Source organism: Macaca nemestrina, chromosome 3, assembly GCF_043159975.1.
Source record: "Macaca nemestrina isolate mMacNem1 chromosome 3, mMacNem.hap1, whole genome shotgun sequence".
Lineage (NCBI taxonomy): Eukaryota > Metazoa > Chordata > Mammalia > Primates > Cercopithecidae > Macaca > Macaca nemestrina.
This window is the reverse complement of record NC_092127.1, coordinates 179,654,295-179,675,688: the sequence shown is the minus strand read 5'-3', so window position 1 is coordinate 179,675,688 and position 21,394 is coordinate 179,654,295. Positions and strand designations below refer to the sequence as shown.

The 21,394-nt window shown below is 35.6% G+C and overlaps 1 protein-coding gene across 18 annotated transcripts in view; it reads right to left on the bottom strand.

Annotated features, from left to right (window-relative positions):
• Positions 1-21,394, bottom strand: part of LOC105487875 (ligand dependent nuclear receptor corepressor like) — a 296,771-nt gene that overhangs the window by 96,280 nt on the left and 179,097 nt on the right. The window contains exon 1 of one of the 18 annotated variants that reach the window (XM_024794757.2): positions 1-21,394. This exon is cut by the window's left edge and continues 23,790 nt beyond it. The exons of the other annotated variants lie outside the window; for them this stretch is intronic. The gene's annotated coding sequence lies outside the window, so the exon portion shown is untranslated. 18 annotated transcript variants of the gene reach the window in all.

Sequence of the window (21,394 nt, the reverse complement as noted above, 5' to 3'; positions counted from 1 at the left end):
ATATAAATAGCTTTCATGTTTTATATTTTAAATATACATTGATCCTATAACCCAGCAATTCTACTCCCAGGTATTTTCCCATGAGAAATGGAACAGATGTCTTAAAAAAAAAAAGACTTACACAAGAATGTTCATAGCAGCCTCATTAATAATCCCTAGCTATTTATTGTAACGCCTTTCAGAGAAAGGAGTAAGAAAGTACAAAGAATAAAAAAAATATTCTTGCAATTTAACTCTGGGTGAGTAGGAAAGCATCAATGGCACTAAGTTAAAGGGGAACATAGCAAAAAAAAAAAAAGAACAAGTTTTAAAAGCAAAATAAGTTTAGTTTTAGATCCAGTGACTTAAAATTCTTCCCATAATATATATGTGAAGGTGTCTAGAAAAGAATAATGAAAGAGGCAGTGGTTCATCTAAACAGAGGTGAAGTGCTGAAGCCAGGAGAGGGGACGAAATCTGGAAAAAAATCTGGGAAAAAAGTATACGTACATGTATACACACACACGTATGTATGTATGTATATATACACTATATGCATATATACACTTTATGCATATATACTATATATACACATATACAGGTAGATATATGTATACAAAATATAAGGACACTGTCCTTAAGGTATGACATTCTAGGGACAGTATAAACATTAAATAGTAAAGGAGGTAAACAGAATTCTTAACTATTTTGTGCAAGGACTCCTCTGTCAGTGTGGTTAAGCCCATGGGCTCCTTCTCTGAATCATGTTTTTAAATGCATGAATATATAGGAAACAAACTATATTAAAACAGTTTTATATTACTACAATATAGTAATAGATATGTAATATATGTATTATGTAATATATGTATTATGTAATATATGTAATATATATTATGTAATATATGTAATATATATGCCTCTTTTTAATGCATTAAAACATAAAATCTAGTAGTAAGTCCAATATCTGCCATAATTTCAAAGTAGTGAGAATGTAAAAAATAATTCAAGATATGATATAAAAATATTTATAATTTCTATTACTGGAATAGGTACTACTAATACCACTGTTGGTTGTTGTCTATGCTTACAGTTGAAGCAAATGTTACATTTCAACTAAGGGTCAATGAAAATAAAAATGTAATTTTTTCAACCATTCAGGTTCATGGACTCATAAAATCTTATCCATGAACTTTTGGGCAAACTATGTGGATCCCAGGTTAAGAATCTCTGAGCTAGAAAGTAAAATTAAAGATACACAAAAATCTGATAAATAGTATCATGAGAATTACAGCAGCAAAGTAGTATATGCTGATTTTAAGTTGCAGTTATGAAATGCTATATCAACTGTTTCATTTCTTGTAACTGTGAGGTAGAAAAAGAGAGGTCAGAGAACAACTTGCCAAGCAAAATAAAGCAGAAAAGATTCAGAGGTTTCTGAATATTATCAGAAAAAGGAAATAAATGTTTAAAAATGCATCCCCATCAGGACCGGGCGCGGTGGCTTATGCCTGTAATTTCAGCCCTTTGGGAGGCTGAGGTGGGCAGATCAAGAGGTCAGGAGATCGAGACCATCCTGGCTAACATGGTGAAACCCCATCTCTACTAAAAATACAAAAAATTAGCCAGGCAGGGTGGTGGGCGCCTGTAGTCCCAGCTACTGGGGAGGCTGAGGCACTATATATGCATATATACACTATATGCATATATACTATATAAGCACTCATACATTTTTATAAGCTACTGAGGATGCTGAGGCAGGAGAATGGTGTGAACCCGGGAGGCAAAGCTTGCAGTGAGCTAAGAATGCACCATTGCACTTCAGCCTGGGCAACAAAGCGAGACTCCGTCTCCAAAAAAAAAAAAAAAAATCATTGATAATGATCATAACCATAGACTGCCATAATTATTCTGTATCAATGTTCCCAGACATTCCACTCCCATCCTGCTTCATCCAGCTTCCACTTCTTATATAAGCTAATGATATATTCCACCATGCAAGACAAGTTCAGAAGAGATGAATAACAATGGCACAAGTCTTCCGGCTAGCCTCTTACCCTCAATATACGAAACACTTAAGTACAGTAATTGAAAAGGAAGGGTAAACCAATTTCTTCTTATAGGGAGGCAGTCAAGCAATTTACTCTGGATACATTACCCCAATGTTCATATTTCTCTACACAATAGTTGTAGTGGAAATTTGACCAGAAATTATTTGGAATGCTGGATCATTTCCCATGATAGACTGTCTTTTTTTTTTTTTTTTTTTTTTGCCTCCTCAGCAGTGATGACACTTGCTATTAAATAGTGTAAATCTCCGACCTATGAGAATCATTTAGATAATGCCTTATTCCTATCATAGCCACCTTCAACACAGCTTTGAAGTTACTGTCTAGAGGCTACTATGGAGAATTACAGTTAGGGGTGCCACAAACGTTTGACTTGTTAGAACACAACCAATCTAACCAGTATGGTACCCAAGAAATGTCAAAACCTTTATATAAGCTTTCGGATCTGCTATAGCTGGGGCATTCCTAGGAACAAATGTAAAACAAAGTAAAAGTGTTAAAAAGCAGATTTGTTTCCAAAGAAAAGCTAGTATTTTCACAATAGAGTGAAACCCAAATAAAGATAAAAAGTCTATTCTAAATCAGTTAAGTTTTGTAAGGACCCCTATAGACTACTATTGGATTTAAATTTATTCTTCTCTGGTCACAGGACCATGCAAAATATCTAAATGCTACAATAACAAGCCGAAAGGTAAACTGAGGAATTAGGCTTAATAATTAGCTACCAAGACTCCTGCTATGGCTCTACTTTATCTACTGAATGAGCCATAAGACCCTCCCAAACGTTGTTTTTTATCATCTTTAATTTTCAAATAGCATAAGACTGTAAGCAAAATGCAAACAAATTACTATTAATGAGTATTAAAAAGAATCATTTACCTAGAAAATACTGTAATAGGATAATTACAGAGGCACAGAGCTAGATTTCAACTAGAGATCATCTTTCATTTTTATAAGTTACTAAAAATCAATTATCAAAACTCTAATATAACTATGATACTTGCTCAGGGTAATAAAAGATACTGAGAAAATCTATGTATTTTCTGCTCTCTAGGAGTTAACAACCTAGTATGGAAGAATACAATACAAAGATTATATATTTCTCAGAAGAATATGTAGGGGAGGGGTCCCCGACTCCTAGGCCACAGACTGGTACCAGTCCATGGCCTGTAAGGAACCGGGCTGCACAGCAGGAGGTGAGCAGCCAGCAAGTGAGCATTACTGCCTGAGCTTCACCTCCTGTCAGATCAGCAGCAGCATTACTCATCGGAGAACCAACCCTATTGTGAACTGTGCACGAGAGAAATCTAGGTTGCATGCTCCTTATGAGAATCTAACCAATGCCTGACAGTTTTATCCCGAAACCATCTCCCTGCAACACCTTGCCTGAGAAAAACTGTCTTCCAAGAAACCTGTCCCTGGTGCCAAAAATGTTGGGGACCGCGGATCTGGCGGCTCATTTTGTCTTCAATTTCAACACCCCTGAGATGACAAGAGAATCAAGAACTCATGTATTATTCTCCCTATTGTATCTCCACTGTATCCTACTATAACAAGCAACGTCCTCCTTGAGACTAAACACTAAACGTTACTCATGTATTCGGTGATCAACCATGGTACCACAACTCAACAAGGTAACTCAGTGAGTATCTCATAAATGAAACGACTCTTCACTCTTCAAAGGGAATAAAGACTGCATTTATATTTGAGCAATAAACTAATCTTTTAAAATTGGTAGTGCACAGAAAAACAAAAATGAGAAAACATTCCTTTATTCTCTCACACTTTATGCCAAAAGTTACTAACACTCACTGAAAGGAATTATTAGAGAAAAATGATTTTTCTTCCGGAAGGAAGTTAGCTGGTTCAAAGGTTAGCAAGAATGAAGACCTAACACATTGCTTATGTTGCTTTCACTTTGGCTTACTATTTCACCACTGAGTTTGCACTGCAAAGAATAAATACAAAGTCAAGGATAAAGTAAGTGGATGTGGGCTTCCTGAAATTTCTTTTTATTCTACAGATTTGATGGTCTCAACAGCCCATGTAGAACAAGGAATATGCCAGGTCACAGGAATATAAAGAATACAGAATCATAGGATCTTTGCTTTTTATAACATTTTAGGAGTTTTTTTTTTTTTTTTGGTGGGGGTAAGTTAAGGGGTACAGACACATTATCATAAGAATCCATACCATTATCACAAAAGAAAACTCTTGCCAGACCCATTATATACTTCCAAATTTCATTTTTACTCATACCTTACTTAAGATTTTAGTGAAAGTCATGTCCTACCATAGCTTAATGAAGCTACCCACCCTAGATGGTTTTCCTTAAAAGAGGATATGGGCATGGTATCTTCTTTTAGTCTTAAATCTAGTTTACTCATCTTTATCCATGCCACTGTCCATAGTTTTTTGCCTAATTAAAGCCAGGACCTGACCACTGTATTTGTGAATGTCCTAGACTTGTTAAAGCACAAGTCTGATTCCCTTGTGACTACAATTTTCCCTATTACATCCTTTAGCAGATATAGAGTCTTTTTAGGTAGGCTCATTGATTTTAGTTATTTTAAAATGTACAATTAAATTATTATTGATTATAGTCCTCCTGTTGTGCTATCAAATACTAGGTCTTATTCAATCTTCTACCTTTTCTTTGTACCTATTTACTATCCCATTCCACATTTTTTAATTGGAATATTTATTTCTGTAAGAAAGAACTGCCCCTTCCTCCTCATTTATTTATTCACTTATATCAGTATTAAAACATGGATATTTATTTTATTCTATGGGTAATAATCCAAATTATTGTTAAAACTATTGTTTACTTTGTTGCTCAAATTGTTGCATCTCTGGCGATCAGGAGCTCTTTCAGGATGGCTCCTGTGTTCTCATACTTGTTTTTGAGCACTTCCTTACTTTCTGGCAACACAAAATGTTGCTCATCTTGCATTTTCCTAGCCCCAGCCATGAAAACAACCACTTCTCCAAGGGGCTTTGGTTCCTTTTATTGGAGAATCCTTATTTTATGAAGGATGTATATAAATAGAAGTCCTGCACTTCAGCGGGCATCTTATATAATAACCCCTGACTATACGCACATACTATTTTACAGAGCACTTTTCTTAGTCCATTTGGGCTGCAATAATAAAATACTTAAGACTGGATAGTTTATAAACAACAGAAATTTGTTTCTCACAGTTCTACAGGCTGGAAAGTCTATAGATAAACTTTACAAAAACAGTATGAGCAGGCTGTGGATATAATATACAACTAGCCAATAGCAGACAGTAAGGTGCAGCAGACAGTTCATAATTATACGTAAGATAAAAATGGTGAAATAATATACAAAACTAATTTATCACAATTCCCAGGTACGGTATTTAATCATACCCTCTGCAAGAGTTATAGACTCCTTATATCTTAGTAAGTAAGAAACATGGAGAAAGACTAAGACACTGAGGTTCCAAAGTACCTTAGATATAAGGGTAATTCTTGACAGCAGTTAACTCTACATCACATTATTAAATGAGGTACACAGGAAAACTCATGTATTATTAAAGCATGTTTTACAGAGTACTATTATTATAAAAATTGCATTTAAAAGACAATAATCTTTATGTGAGAATAGAAACAAAAAACATCAGAATCACTTATGACATGACAGAACTTCAACCTTTTATAAAATAGTTGAGATGTTGGATTGATTCAGTCACTGGCTTATAACTTGGGTTTTTTTTTTTAACACTAGAATTTATCATCAATACAACTAGAATATACGGAATATATAGAGAAAATTATCTAGCAAAAAAAATAGTTGACCCAGCAATATACCCCTCCTTTTCTCCCTTTCCAAGTTCAGGAGACTTAGAATATTTCAGTCCTTGGTTAATTTCTACAAGCATTACAAATTTTACTTTTTCCTTAAAAGGCCATGAACTTGAGATTCTAATACCACCAAATTTAGTATGTTGGGCTATCTTAAGTTTGTAGGCAGACTACAATCAAATTAGTCTTATGGTTAAGATATCAAGAGGAAATAAAGTTTTAAGAAATCTGGATTAGGGTTTTAGATGCATTATATATAATGGCTGTGAAAATTTTCTGTATTTATGCTTTGACAACGTATATCTTATATTTTAAAAAAAACTAGGCAAAATAGTTGTTACAGTAGTTTCACTCGAAAAGTTACCTAATAGCCTGCTGTTTTTATAACAGAGATAACCACTGTTTTAAACACATTTAAACACCATGAAGAACTTAAAAACTTAATGAGACAGAATTTAAAAAGTAAGAAACAGAAAAATCAGGGAAAAGCAGACCTCGAAGACATACAGATTTTCTGAGGAGTTTAAAAAAACCAAACTCTTGTTTCCACAGCATCCTCTAACACAAAATTTGTGGCAGGAAAATTGCATATGTAAACATCAGTTCTCATAACAAAACAAAACCATGAAAATCCACCTCAGAAACTATTATTTTATAGAGCAAAACGTTAAGATATCTAACCATATGGCAACCAAGAAGGTGAATGCTGAACAGTAAACTGCTTTCACACTATGTTTTGAGTAGGCTCCTCCTTTATTTCCTTGGCCTTTTAGCAATTTTTCTGAACTGTATTACTGTACATGGTATCCTAAAATTCGTTAGACTGCTTTAGCCATGTTATTTTAAAAACCACACGCATGCATGTAATGTGTATAAACGTGCAGTTTTTAAAAAAAGACTTCATTTTCCCACCACTTATACCTAAAATGTGTAATTTAGTAAATGGAGAAGCAAGTATACATCCCATTTGAAGAGCATGTTATGTTTTTGTTTTATGTCACAGACTTAAATTCATTCAAAACATAAATGTATTACACAAGGAACTGAAAATATAAATCTTATTAAGGTATTCCTTGCCTTTAAGGAGTTTAAAATTTACTAAGATCAATACTCTTAAGAAGATAATGACAAAATAATATCTAAAATTGATAAAGAAAGGTAAAATTCATCCTGGTAGAGTCAAAATTATCCTTAAAAATCCCTTAAATAGCACATAAGTGCAGTCTACATCTTTTAAGGTCTATAATCTCATACATCATTGTGTATTAGGAAACATACATCTTTTAAACATGAGAATTACACTCTATTTGCAGAGATACTTAGAGTAAGTGAGGCATATAGAAACTAAGAGCTATTAAAAGAGGAAAAAATTGCAGAGACAAGGGAACCCACGTGTGCTGTTGGTGGAAATGTGAATTAGTATAGCCATTATGGAAAACTGGATGGAAGTTCCTCAGAAAAACTGAAAATTGAATTACTGTATGATCCAACAATCCCACTTCTGGGTATTCACCCAAAAGATTTGAAATCAGTTTGTTGATGAAATGTCTACACTCCCATGTTCATTGTAGCATTATTCACAACAGCTGAATCATGGAATCAAGCTAAGTGTCCAGCAGCAGATGAATCTGAATAAAGAAAATGTGGTGTGTGTACATATACACATATGTGTATATGTACATATGTGTATATGTACACACACACTCAACACACACACACACAATGGGATACTATTCAGCCTTAAAGAAGGAAATTTCTGTCATTTGCAACAACATGGATGGAATTGGAGAACATTATATAAAGTGCAGTAAGCCAGGCACAGAAAGATAAATATTACATGTCTTCACTTGTACGTGAAATCCAGAAGAATCAAATTCAAGAAGCAGAGAGCAGAAGAGTAGAATACAAGGAATAGAGAGTAGAATCCAAAGCTGGGGGTACGGGAAATGGGGAGACAGGGTCACAGAGTATACAATCTCAAAAGGAGTATGGATTTTTTTTATATTTATTGCACAATGTGATGAATAGAGTTAAAAATAGAGTACTATACCTTTCAAAATCGCTAAGAGAGTAAATTTCAAATGTTGTCACCATAAAAAATGTTAGGTATTTGAAGTGATGGATGTATGAACTAGCTTGATTTAATTATTCCAAGTTGTGTTCATAAATCACTTTGTACCCCATAAATTTATGCAATTATAAATTGTCAATTTACAATAAGGACATTTTTTTAAAAGACCCAGTAAATCCATTAACTCCAGTATCACCATCTGTATAGGGTGTATTCTCACCAAGCATAACAGATACCCACATAGGTTTTAGTTTCTTATTATCCTCTCTCTTTTTGGCAAAGCACATCTATGTTCCATTTTGCATGTACAATGTGTTACAGGAAATCTAAGAGGGAAACTTTTATTTTTGCCTGGAGGTAGTGAAAAGGAAAACAGGAAAGGAATCAAGGAATATGAAACATTTCTTCCGTGAAAGATGATTTAGAGTTTATCAAGCAAAGAGGAAATAAGAAGCAGAAAAACACTAAAGTACACATAAATATAATTGGATTTCAGTGTTGATACTAAGCAGCAGCAGGTAAGAGAATAATGGCTTTGTTTTAAAAGAAAGTGATAAATATGTGGAAGGTTAAGGTATAGCCAAGAAAATATGAACACCTGTATGGTCAATAAAAAAATAATATTTTAAGTAGAATCAATGGGATTGAGGGGACCTGGTAGATTCAGTTACTCAACAAGTACTTAGTGTGAAGTTTCTAATCAAGGTAACTGGGGATATGGGTTATTTATATAAGGAACCTGGGCCACAGAATAGGGTTTTAAACTTCCCATTTTCTGGAGAACAGAATAGGAAACATTCATTACACATGTATTGAGCATAAATACATGTGCTAAGTACTAGAAAAAAATGATGAAATAAAAGACAGTGTCTGTCCTCAAAGATTTCATATTTTAACAGAGGAGACAGGAGTAGAAGTCAAAAGGAATAACTAAAATTTTCCAGTGTTATACATAGTACCTCCTTTGAAATTCTTGTGGGTTGCATCTGGAAGTAGATATCCTAGAAGCAGCCAGGAATATGAACTTGAAAAATCATGACCAGCAATGCGGATTGTCTATCACGAGGATGTGAGAACCTGAAGCTTAAGGTTGTCCAGGGAGAATGCATAAAATTAAAAGGAGGATGAGAATTGAGCCTTAAGAGAATAACATTTAAGGGATGAAACAAAGAATAAGAAAATCTACCTTACCCGACTTATACCTTCCTCTTTATATCAAAGGAAAAAAAAAAAAGGGAGAAAATGGGAACCAATTTTCAGAGGAGTAAAGACAACTAAAAGAAAATGGTACAGTGAAAGCCAAAGGAAAGAGAGTTTCCAAAAAAGAGAGGAGTGATCAACAAAGTCAAATACTGTAGGGTCTAAGCAGCCTAAGGGCTGAGAATATGTCCTTGTTTTTGGCAAATTAAGGGGTTTAATGAACATCTGGTTTTGTGTGTGTGTACTGTCCAGCAACCAAGTCTCCTATTTTTAGTACCCTAATTCCCCCTTTTCTAGGATTTAGCTAGTAGGTAGAGAGTACCATTATAAAAAGCATACACACTTCACCTGACAACTCTAGAATCTTATGCTTTTTATACACCTGGTCTGTTTGGGCATATTCATTTTCCAGAGTGCTATTCTCATCCTTTGACTACATGTACAATCGATGTGGAAGGGGCCAGATCCCTCCTCTCCTTCTCAGTGGTGCTAAGGGTGGGCAGAGAGATGTCTTAGAATGGGCCAATTAAATGAATCCTCTCAGGACTTCAAAAAACGAACACGTTATGGGAGCATAAACCTGAGGTCATGCAGACTTGTTTATTATAATGTGTCCTTGGCTGTGGTTCCTTTGTATTCTTGGATTCTTATTTGCCAACCTTGGCCCTCTAGCCTCTAGATATTATGAGAGCCCTGAATAGTCTCCCAATAATCCCCTTTTCCTTAACATGGCCAAAGTTAGTAACTTTAAATCAAGCACCCTGATACAGGAGCTATCCATTTTCCTTTGCTTTCTTCTACTGAGGGAATTCTGCTCAACTGTTATTGCTATTGTAAAGCCTGTACTAGAAACAATACTTTCTTCTACTAACTCTTACTTCAAGTTGAATTTATACTTCTTTTAATTCCATAAAATCTATTTCTTAAATTCTCTAACAATCACACTGTATTTATAGTGTACCTCAGATGAAGAAGGCAATAATTCAGTGAAAGAGTTGAGTTTTAAAGGACGTACAGAAGGGTCTGAGAAACTTAAGAACTGTACAAACTACATAATTTGAGGATCACAGTTCAGTGAGTAGTTTCTGCTGACAGTGAGGATGTAGCAACACTCCTTGTTGAATGTGAAAAACTACACTATTGACAAATGTGTTTAAACCACTATGCACATTTTTAATCCTGATGAACTAGAGCTTTTATGGGGGAAAAATTCCACCTCAATTTTTTTTTTTTTAGATAAGAACAGCATTAGAACATCAAGATGTCAAAGACAGCTCATCATTACTTTTTAAGTGGAAAGTGTAAAGATGATATTAAGCTAAAACCTTTTTTGGTATACCACTTGAAAAACTCAAGAACCCTTAAGGTAATGTTAAAGGAAGGAATGCTTATTTTATGGTGTTCAAATCATAAAGCTTGGGTATAAAGGTATTCATGATGTTGTACAGAATCATTCTTTATTATTCATCAAGGAACATATGGAAGGAATTAAAGGAAGGAATGAATGGAATTCATTAAAGGAATTCATTAATGGAATTCATTAAAGGAAGGAATGCTTATTTTATGGTGTTCAAATCATAAAACTTGGGTATAAACGTATTCATGATGTTGTACAGAATCATTCTTTATTATTCATCAAGGAACATATGGAGAAAGAAAATCTTAAACAAGGCACTTCTGATAATAGAACAGGCTTATGTACATCTCTTTCTGGTTAACATTATTTCTGAAGGGAATATTTAAATGGACTCTTTTGCCTTCCAATTGAATGTCATTAACGCAGCCTACAGACAAAGGACGTATCACACACTTCAAGTATATTGATGATGAATATCTGATGTGGGGTGCTAATACATTTAACACTTCTTTAATGTAGGATTTATGAAAGAGTTTTGATAAGATGATACTATTAGCCAATCAGGCTTGGCGGAAAGTATCACCGCAAACAATGAATGGAGTATGGAAGAATCTAGTACATATTTTGCTAACTTCCAGGAGTTAACGGAAATGTTGACTGTAAAGCAAAAAGTCTTACATCTTGCTAAAGGAGGCTGAATTTAATGAAATGGACAGTAGAAATGTTGAAGTTTATAACTGAAAAAATCTTTCCACTTGATGCTCATCACTAGTCAAGCAAAGAAAAAGGAGTCACAAATACTTGACACCGAATCTTAAAAAAAAAAAAATTTAGACCACACAAATAAAATGTTCGTTGTTACAAGTGAGTTTGATCATGACTGGAGAAGACTCATCACATTAAAAAATTAAACTACAAATAAAGTATTGGGTGACCAGGAGCTGAAAAAGTGCAAGTGAAGTAACTTTAAACAGTTTATTCATTCTGAGGAGTTTTTTCATCCAGTTGCTTTGTCTATTGCTTCAGTTGATGGTTCAGAGTTACTTCCATGGATTCAGACAAGGATGAACCTCGGGCATCTACTTCACTACTTCACCAGTTCACTCTGGCTTAATTCACTACCAAACAGTAATGGGAGCTAAAGCTCCTATTTCTTTTTTTTTTTTTTTTTTTTGAGACGGAGTCTCGCGCTGTCACCCAGGCTGGAGTGCAGTGGTCGGATCTCAGCTCACTGCAAGCTCCGCCTCCCGGGTTCATGCCATTCTACTGCCTCCACCTCCCGAGTAGCTGGGACTACAGGCGTCCGCCACCTCGGCCGGCTAGTTTTTTGTATTTTTTAGTAGAGACGGGGTTTCACCGTGTTAACCAGGATGGTCTCGATCTCCTGACCTTGTGATCCGCCCGTCTCGGCCTCCCAAAGTGCTGGGATTACAGGCTTGAGCCACCGCGCCCGGCCTATTTCTTTTTTTAACCACCATATTTCACACAACCAACTCTATAATCCATTAATCGGACATTTAAAAACTTGTCTTATTTATTTTGCTAAGTGCTATTGACGATCATTAATTATCTAACATTTCATTATTTGTTTACACCACAGTACATGTTCATTGGTGAAGTTACTATTTCTCTGTATGCAAAGAAACACAGACAATCTCTAACTCCCCCCCTTCCTGCTTTACAATGCTACAATTTTAGATTGTTCTTTAGAGAAAAACAAACATTATATAAAACTGAAGAATGGGAATGGCAATCACCTACCACATGCCAAATCCATAATTTCTCAAAATTGCTATTAATTCCTGAAATATATTTCTCCTAAGATCTCTATTGCTTGCTACCTCAACTTTTTTTACATCTCTGCTCAAATGTCATCTGATTACCATTTATAAAAATGTAATCACCATCTCCATGCTTTATGTCCCTCTTTCCACTTTGTCTCCATGGCACTTATCTATATTCATATACAACCAGCATGTGAAAGGTTTGGGTGTGTGTATATACACATTCAATCACAGGTATAATTTACTTGTTTATTATCGGCCTCTCTTCACTAGAACATAAAGGTCCATGAAGACAGGGATATTTTTTCTTTTGTTCACTAGAGCAGTACCTGGCATGTAGTAGGAGCTTAGTAAATCTTTCTTAAATTAATAAACTAGTCATGGACCAGAAATATGTTTTATAAAGCCCAACATGCTAGTTGTGCTTGGGGGAAAAGTCACAACTGGGGAAAAGAAAGAACTAAATTAGTAGCATTCTATACAGGTGATGATACAGTTGGTGAATTCATGAGTTACTCAAGAAAACTGGGAGAAATATCATTAAAAAGGCTTACTGAAGATACTGTAATACCAGCCAGTCATATAGCACATATTAGTTCTTCTGTTACTTCCACATAAAAGTGCTTCTTCCCATTAAGTACTTAAATATAAAGAATTTTGAACAGCACATACAGATTGCTATATATTAAATACAGGCTAATTTTACTGACTGCCATATTAGAGACAGCACAGGGAAGAAGCATTACCTAAAGACAGATGGTAATTCAAAAAATAGGGCCCCCAATAGAATTACATCTCTTTTGATGATCAGGTCTGCATTCTCACCTACTGTAATGAATTAGAATACACAAAGAAATTATTTAGAAAAACTAACAAATTATATAAAGATAAATTTAAAAAACCATTTATTTCCCCTCAAAACAATCTTTAAAAACTTTTATTTTACGTTCAGGGGTACATGTGCATGTCTGTTATTACAGGCAAACTCATGTCATGGGGGTTTGGCACATAGACCATTTCAACACTCATGTACTAAGCATAATACCCAACAGTTATTTTTCCTGATCCTCTCCCTCCTATCACCTGCCTCCCATCCTCCTCCCTCAAGTAGGCCCCAGTGTCTATGGTTCTCCTCTTTGTGCCATTACTTCTTATTATTTTAGATCCCACTTATAAGTGATACTTTTTTTTTTTTCTGTTCCTGCATTAGTTTACTAGAGATAATGGCCTCTGGCTCCATCCATGTTGCTGCAGAGCACATGATCTCATTCTTTTTCATGGCTGCATAGTATCCTATGGTATATATGCACCACATTTTCTTTATCCAGTCTACCACTGATGGGCATTTAGGTTGATTCCAAGCCTTTGCTACTGCAAACAGTGCTGCAATGAACATATGTATGCATGGGTCTTTATGGTAGAATAGTTTATAATCCTTTGGGCATACACCCAGCAATGGGATTGCTTGGTTGAATGGTAGTTCTGTTTTTAGCTCTTTGAGGAATTGCCACACTGCTTCCCACAATGCCTAAGCTAATTTACACTCCCACCAGCAGTGTATAATTCTTCCCTTTTCTCCACAACTCCGCCTGCATCTGTTCCCCTCAAATTTAAACATTTACCCCAAAGGATATTAGGGATGTACAAAACCACTAAATGATGGCTCACGCCTGTAATCCCAGCACTTTGGGAGGCCGAGGCGGGCGGATCACAAGGTCAGGAGATCGAGACCACGGTGAAACCCCGTCTCTACTAAAAATACAAAAAATTAGCCGGGCGTGGTTGTGGGCGCCTGTAGTCCCAGCTACTCGGGAGGCTGAGGCAGGAGAATGGCGTGAACCCGGGAGGCGGAGCTTGCAGTGAGCCGAGATCGCGCCACTGCACTCCAGCCTGGGCGACAGAGCGAGACTCCGCCTCAAAAAAAAAAAAAAAACAAAAAACAAACAAACAAAAAAAACAAACCACTAAATGAATAATGACTAAACATTTCTGAAAGGAATATAGAATCACTTATATTTTCAGTATTTCTGGTGGATCCCTAGAACATCTTAGAATATAAGCACTTACTTGTCATCTGCCAGGACTCACTCATGATGTTTATCTAAAGGTCTAGCATACTGCAGCTGTGAGTTACATTTTTTAAAAACCATTGAAAGGCCATCATGATTTTAAAGCATTGATTTTGATTCTGAAAACATTTCTTTTCTAAAATGTTTAAATGCACTCAATTAACTTATTGAGTGTTAATGGTGCCAGGTACTATTCTAGGTGCTAGGGATACAACAAAACACAAAATCCCTGCCTAATTTGTTCTTACATGCCAGAAGTGGCAGATAAGAAGATTTGAAAAGGAGTCAAGGAGACTTTAAAAATATAACATGAGGGCTGGGCACGGTGGCTCATGCCCGTAATCCTAGCACTTTGGGAGGCTGAAGCGGGCAGATCACGAGTTCAGGAGATTGGGACCATCCTGGCTAACACGGTGAAACCTGATCTCTACAAAAAATACAAAAAATTAGCTGGGCATGGTGGTGGGCACCTGTAATACCAGCTACTCGGGAGGCTGAGGCAGGAGAATGGCGTGAACCTGGGAGGCAGAGCTTGCAGTGAGCCGAGATCCGGCCACTGCACTCCAGCCTGGGTGACAGAGCGAGACTCTGTCTCAAAAATTACATTACATTACATAACATAACATAACATAACATAACATAACATAACATAACGTGAAAGAGTGACTGAGATGAATTATCAATACGGTGGTGAGGGCAGTGCAGGGTCAGGAGAGAGGCAATATTTGATGATATGAAGAAATTAGCAAAGTGCACTGGTAGAAACAGGATTCCAGACAGAGGTAACAGCAAGTGTAAAGATCCTGAGAAGAAAATAAGGTTAGCACATTTGAGGAAAAGCAAAAAGCCAGTAAGTATTCAAAAGAATGAATAATAAGATGTGGTCAAGGAATAGGCAGAACCAGACCACATAGAGTCCTTGAGAGATTTTATTCTAAATGACATGTAAAGCCACTAAATGCTTTTGGACAGAAGAATAATGATCTGGTTGAGGCTTTAGAAACATCATTTTTCTTTCTACATAGAAAGCTGAATAGGTAAGACGGGGGAGAAGTAGAAACAAAAGGACTAGTTAGAAGGCTCTTTAGTAGTATAACCAGACCAGATGGGCCTCAGATTAAGGTGGTAGCAATGGAAATGATGAGACATGGTGAAATTTAGAATAGATTTGAAGGTAGAGACTTGATAATAGGTTGCATGTGGGCTGTAAAAGATACTGAGAAATCAAAGAAGGCTCCTGGCCTTTTGGCTTGACCAACTGAGTCACAAGTGATACCTTTCACAAAGATGGAAAAAACTGGGGAAGGGGAATAGACTAAAATCAAGTATTCTGTTTTAGACTGGTCATTGTGGGATGCCTATTAGCCACTGTAGTGAAGAATATCAACTAGGCAGTTAGATATTTAAGAGTTGGTAAAGCGGGAAGAAAGGTCAGGATTAGATTGACTATGTAGTTATTATCAGCACACATATGATAATTAAAGCCATAGGACTGAGTGAGGTCATCAAGTGAGTGAATGTATATCAAGAAGAGAAGACAGCTGAGGACTAATTCTTAGGGCTCTTCAACGTTTAAAGGTCAAGAAGAAGAAAACCAGCAAGGATCATGTGAAAGAACCAATTTGTGAGAAAGGCAAAAAAAATCCGAAGGGTATAATTTTCCAGAAACCAAGAAAGTGATCAGCTCTATCAAATGATGCTGAAAGGCTAAGATGAGAAATGACTGGCATTCCTTTGAATAGACAAAATGGAATTATCAGTGAAATTGATAAAACAATTTCAGCAGAGTGGTAGGAAAGAAAGTCTAACTAGGATGGATTGAAAAGAGAAGGGAAGGTGGAAAGTGGAGGTGGCAAAAGTATGGACAATAACAAATATTATTATAAATACCTACTGTGTGCTAGTTTTTGAAATATACTAGTTAACAAAAATTCAGTTCCTCATGGTGCTTATATTCTAGCAGAAGGCAACAGATAACAAACAAAAAATAAAACTAGTATACAGTATAATAGAAGGTGACTATTCTACAAAAAGGAAAGAGAATTTTTAGTTGGTGGAGGTTTGAGGAGAGAGAGAGAAAATAACTACCCGTAAGAGAGGAAATCGACTAGATAAAGGAGACCTAGAAAAACAGCATGATTGGATATTTTCCTCTTGTCAAGTTCAGCGATTACAGAATAAGCGTGTAGTAAATAAGCGTGTAGTAAATGAGAAGTGAATTAAAACACAGATAAGATTCTGAGTGTCAAACATGACAAAGGCAAAGAGAGGAAAGGGAGTTAAGATTTTACATGAAAAATGATCATGGTTATCAAGCACAGTATCTGAACTGAGTACAGAGAGAAGTGAAATCATGAGGAGGTACTCAAGAGTGAAAGTGGTGTGTTCTACAGATTGAAGGCTGCAATGAGGTGAAAAAATAAATTGGATACCTGCACAAATAATCCCATTAAAAAGTGGGCAAAGGACCTGAATAGACATTTCTTAAAAGAAAGCATACAAATGGACAACAGGCATATGAAAAAAAATGTTCAACATCACTACTCATCAGGGAAATAAATGCAATTCAAAACCACAATGAGACATCATTTTACCTCAGTTAGACTGGGTATTATTAAAAAAGACAAATAATAACAAATGCTGGCTTATATGAAGGGGAAAGGGAACTCTTTTTACAGTTTCTGGGAGTGTACATTGTACAGCCACTATAGAAAATAGTACAGAAGTTTCTCAAAAAACTAAAAATAGAACTACCATACAATCCAGCAACCCCACTACTGGGTATCTACCCAAATAAAAGGAAATCAGTATATCAAAGAGATACCTGCATCCCCATGTTTACTGCAGTACTATTCACAATAGCCAACTTACGAATTCAACCTAAATGTCTTTGTTTTTGTTTTTTTTGTTTTTGTTTTTGAGACAGAGTCTCGCTCTATCACCCAGGCTGGAGTGCAGTGGCGCGATCTCGGCTCACTGCAAACTCTGCCTCCTGGATTCACGCCATTCTCCTGTCTCAGCCTCCTGAGTAGCTGGGACTACAGGCGCCCGCCACTACGCCCGGCTAATTTTTTGTATTTTTAGTAGAGACAGGGTTTCATTGTGTTAGCCAGGATGGTCTTGATCTCCTGACCTCATGATCCGCCTGCCTCGGCCTCCCAAAGTGCTGGGATTACGGGCGTAAGCCACCGCGCCCAGCCTCAACCTAAATGTCTACGAATGGATAAAGGAAATGTGGTATATCTACATAATGAAATACTATTCAGCCATAAAAAGAATAAAATCCTGCCATTTGCAGCAAAATGGATGGAACTAGACAGCCATTATGCTAAATGAAATAAGAAAGGCACAAAAAGACATATATCACATGTTCTCATTCATATGTGGGAGCTTAAGAAAATGCTGACCTCCATAGAGGTAGAGAGTAAAATGATATTTATCACAGGCTGGCAAGGGTGGGAGGGGATGAAGAGGTTGGGTACATATCTACACAGTTAACTAGAAGGAACAAGTTTTAGTGTCTGATGGTACAGTAGGGTGACTACAGTTAATAACAATATATTGTATTTTTCAAAATAGAAGCAAAGATGTGAAATGTTCTCAACACAAAAATAACTATTTGAGGTGATGGATATTCTAAATACCCTAATTTGTTATTACACATTTCATGCACGTATCAAAATATCACATGTATCCTGTAAATATGTATAAATATTATGTATCAATACAATAAATAAAAAATAAATAGTGGAATGAGAGTATTGGGATAAGATGGTAGTCAAAGAAAGGGATAGGTAATATTAGACTTGGGAGGTGATAAAGGTATAGGAATGTGGGAAAAGGTGGCTAGAGTAGAATAAAGGAAAAGAATGTTGGAAATGAAGAGATCAAGTAATGGAGAGGCCAGGGTGTTAGATGTATCAGCTACATAGAATTTGAAGTCAACATGAGCTATGATGGGAATAGTATTTGGGAGGAAGAAAGCAAAAAGCCTGGTAAAGACGATAATGTAGATGGATTACTTTAATGTCATGGCTTCAAAGAAGGTCATGGTTTTGAGCAAGCAGGGCAGATATAAAGATTTTGGAGGCTGCCTGCCAGTTACCTCCTTATGTTACACAAAGTAAGGAATTAAAAACAATCAGCAAGTGAGAAGGCTACAAAAGCATCCTTTATGAACACACAGGTTTCAATTAGAGCAATAAAGAAAGAAGAACACTCAGAGAAGAGACTGAGGGATTCTGTTGATGGAAGACCAGAAGTTCCAGAAGACAAAGTAGAAAGAATTTGGGTGATTGTAAAGGGGTAGGAGACTGGGTCAAATTACGGAATTAAAAAGCCAAAGGGAGATGAGAATCTGGGTGATGATGGATGAACTGGTAGATTTCCTTTAATTCCTTCTACGGATGGACTCGCAAGTAAAAGGGAGATTTTTATCAGAAATGTAAAAAGTCTTTAATCTGGTTCTAATTTTAAGTGTGTTCTCAGAATTTGTTTACTATCTTACAGATACCTGGTAAGAAAAGGAGAAAAATCTTTTCATGAACACCTCTGAATGCAGCTTGTAATGGTATATCAGTTATTTTACGACACTTAAAATTCCCTGAGAGTTCCAAAAGGACAATCTATATAAGAGAAATTCAAAGTATGACCACAATGACATCACAAAGGAACACTTATATAAGAAATACTTAAGGCCTGAATGAATCATGTTAAATTTACATAGTCAATCAAGGATGTCTGCACTTAGAGAAAAGCAATCTAAAAGATTAACACTACCTGTTTTTAAGAAATCAATTACTTTATCATCAATCATAACCCAACTGGTCAGTGAACCATACTAGTATTTATATCATGCTAGAGTACAAAACAAAACAACAGTTTGAAAGAAAAAGGGCCTGTGTTCCCAAAAGGTATGGGAAAAAAAAAGTTGTTAATATAAAACCTGGCTATCAATTAACTTAAGGGAAAAGAGTTCGTTCATAGAAGCTTTCAACTAACGGCATCAAATTCATCAAGAAGGTCTTCAGGAAAAAAACACAGAATTGTGGGTACGTGAATACTAAGCATGTGTGGGTATTAAAGCAGGAAAAACATTACATTTTGATGAAGGATGACTTTGTTATACAGATAGCAGTAGGATTCGTTCAGCTACTACGTACATATTATCTGTCCAATTTAGTCAAGTCCAGCAGCCTTCAATTTAAAAATAAAAGATGAGACATCTTCCTGAATCATAAGCCAGTGACTTAAACATTTCAGGTGATTAAAGAATCTGTAGCTAAAGGTCAAAATAACTTAGTTTACATTTCATGAGAATACCTGTGGACAAGGCATTTTATAGCTATATGCCTACGTTTATCAACATTCCAAACAAACTGATACTCAAACTATACCCAGTAATACTTTAAGTACAAAGCAGAGAAAGGTAACTATATGTATGTACAAAATAATTTACTTCTTCAAAACAGAACAAATGAAGTACTAATACTACTGAATATTTGGAGAAACTGAAAGATAGCTAGGTAGAGTTTATCTTAGTAGTCACTTATTCACCCAAGAAATATTAACTCAGGACCTAAGATGCAGGTACTGTCCTAGTTGCTGAGATTCTGCAATAAACAAAACAAAGTCCCTGTTATGGAGATTTCCATTCTACTCCAGCACTCTACTTAATTTTAGTGTTAACCTCTAGAAGGAATTCAATTTTTAAACATTTCTAAAGTAAAGAATATACAAAATTAGTTAAAAGTTCATCTTTGTCCTAGAACATCCTTCTCTTTGCATTTGACTTATTCAACCCTAAAAGAGTATTTTTGACTAGCTTCTAAATACAATGAATTGCTTGAGCTGTATTTAAGCAATATGCTTCTTCCAGTCTTGAGAGGGTTTAATGCCAGTGGCATTCCTACAACCTATCTATTATTAAGCGCTACAAGGGAATTAATCACTGAAATTGTTCAGAAGCCACATGAACAGAAAATAGAAACCTATGAGAAATATAGAATATTCCTCATAGTTCCTCTCTAGTCTGCTTAATTCAAATAAAGTAATTCTAATCCTAGTCTGCGAACTAGTGGATAATGGGAAGTGTTTTCTATTTAGTACTTAAAAGAATCTAGGTGCTCCTCACACAGAACACTGTTCATTTTTTGAACTTCTTCTGGATGACTCAAATGTTCAGCATACAGTTAAAAATCATGGTATTTAACTTCTCTGAGCTTCACTGTTCCTACCTATTAAACAGTACCTACCTCTTAATATTGTTTTGGCATTAAATGAGATAGAGCATAAAAAAGGTTTAGTGCTCAATCACAACTGATGATATCAATCATCATCATTATCCCAGGTAGTGATATTCTCAATAGTAATAGCTTATATTTATCATTAGCACCATCTCAAAAAGCATAAGTTGGGAAAGACAATAAATTAGTTACCATAAGGATATTAAAAGAATTCTTTATGTTTTAGCAAGATGATCAACATGCATATGTTCCTCAAACTAAGCAAAAGATTTAAAGTACCAGGAATACTAATGCCATCCATATCCAGGATCCCTAAAAATGACTGCATTTGGGATATTTTCAGGGAAAAAAAAATCTGCACTAAAAAGATGTTTTAATAACATGTTAAAATGCTACTCCAAAGACTCAGAAGTATTTCCTGTCTTTAAAATAATATTTCTTGCCTTTCACTTCAAAGTAGAGTTAATAGTAGAACTCAAATGGCAAACTGAAAAAGGAGTTAAGACCATTTAAAAGATACTGTTATTATCTTCTAGCTCCATCTTGGTCAGACCATTTGGAAATCTCTAAAATGATTTTATTGAAAGCAAATTTAAAAAGCCCAAGTAAACAAGCAGAAAATCTTTTATGTTTAATTAAATTTGGAAAGTGATGAATTACAAATAAAGAAATTAACAAAGGCCCAAAATAACGCAAAAACACTAAGAAGAATCTTTAATTTAAAAACTCTGCAATCTTTCAAAAGATGTTGAAGAAATCCAGAAATGGAGAGGTCACTAAATATCCAAGAAC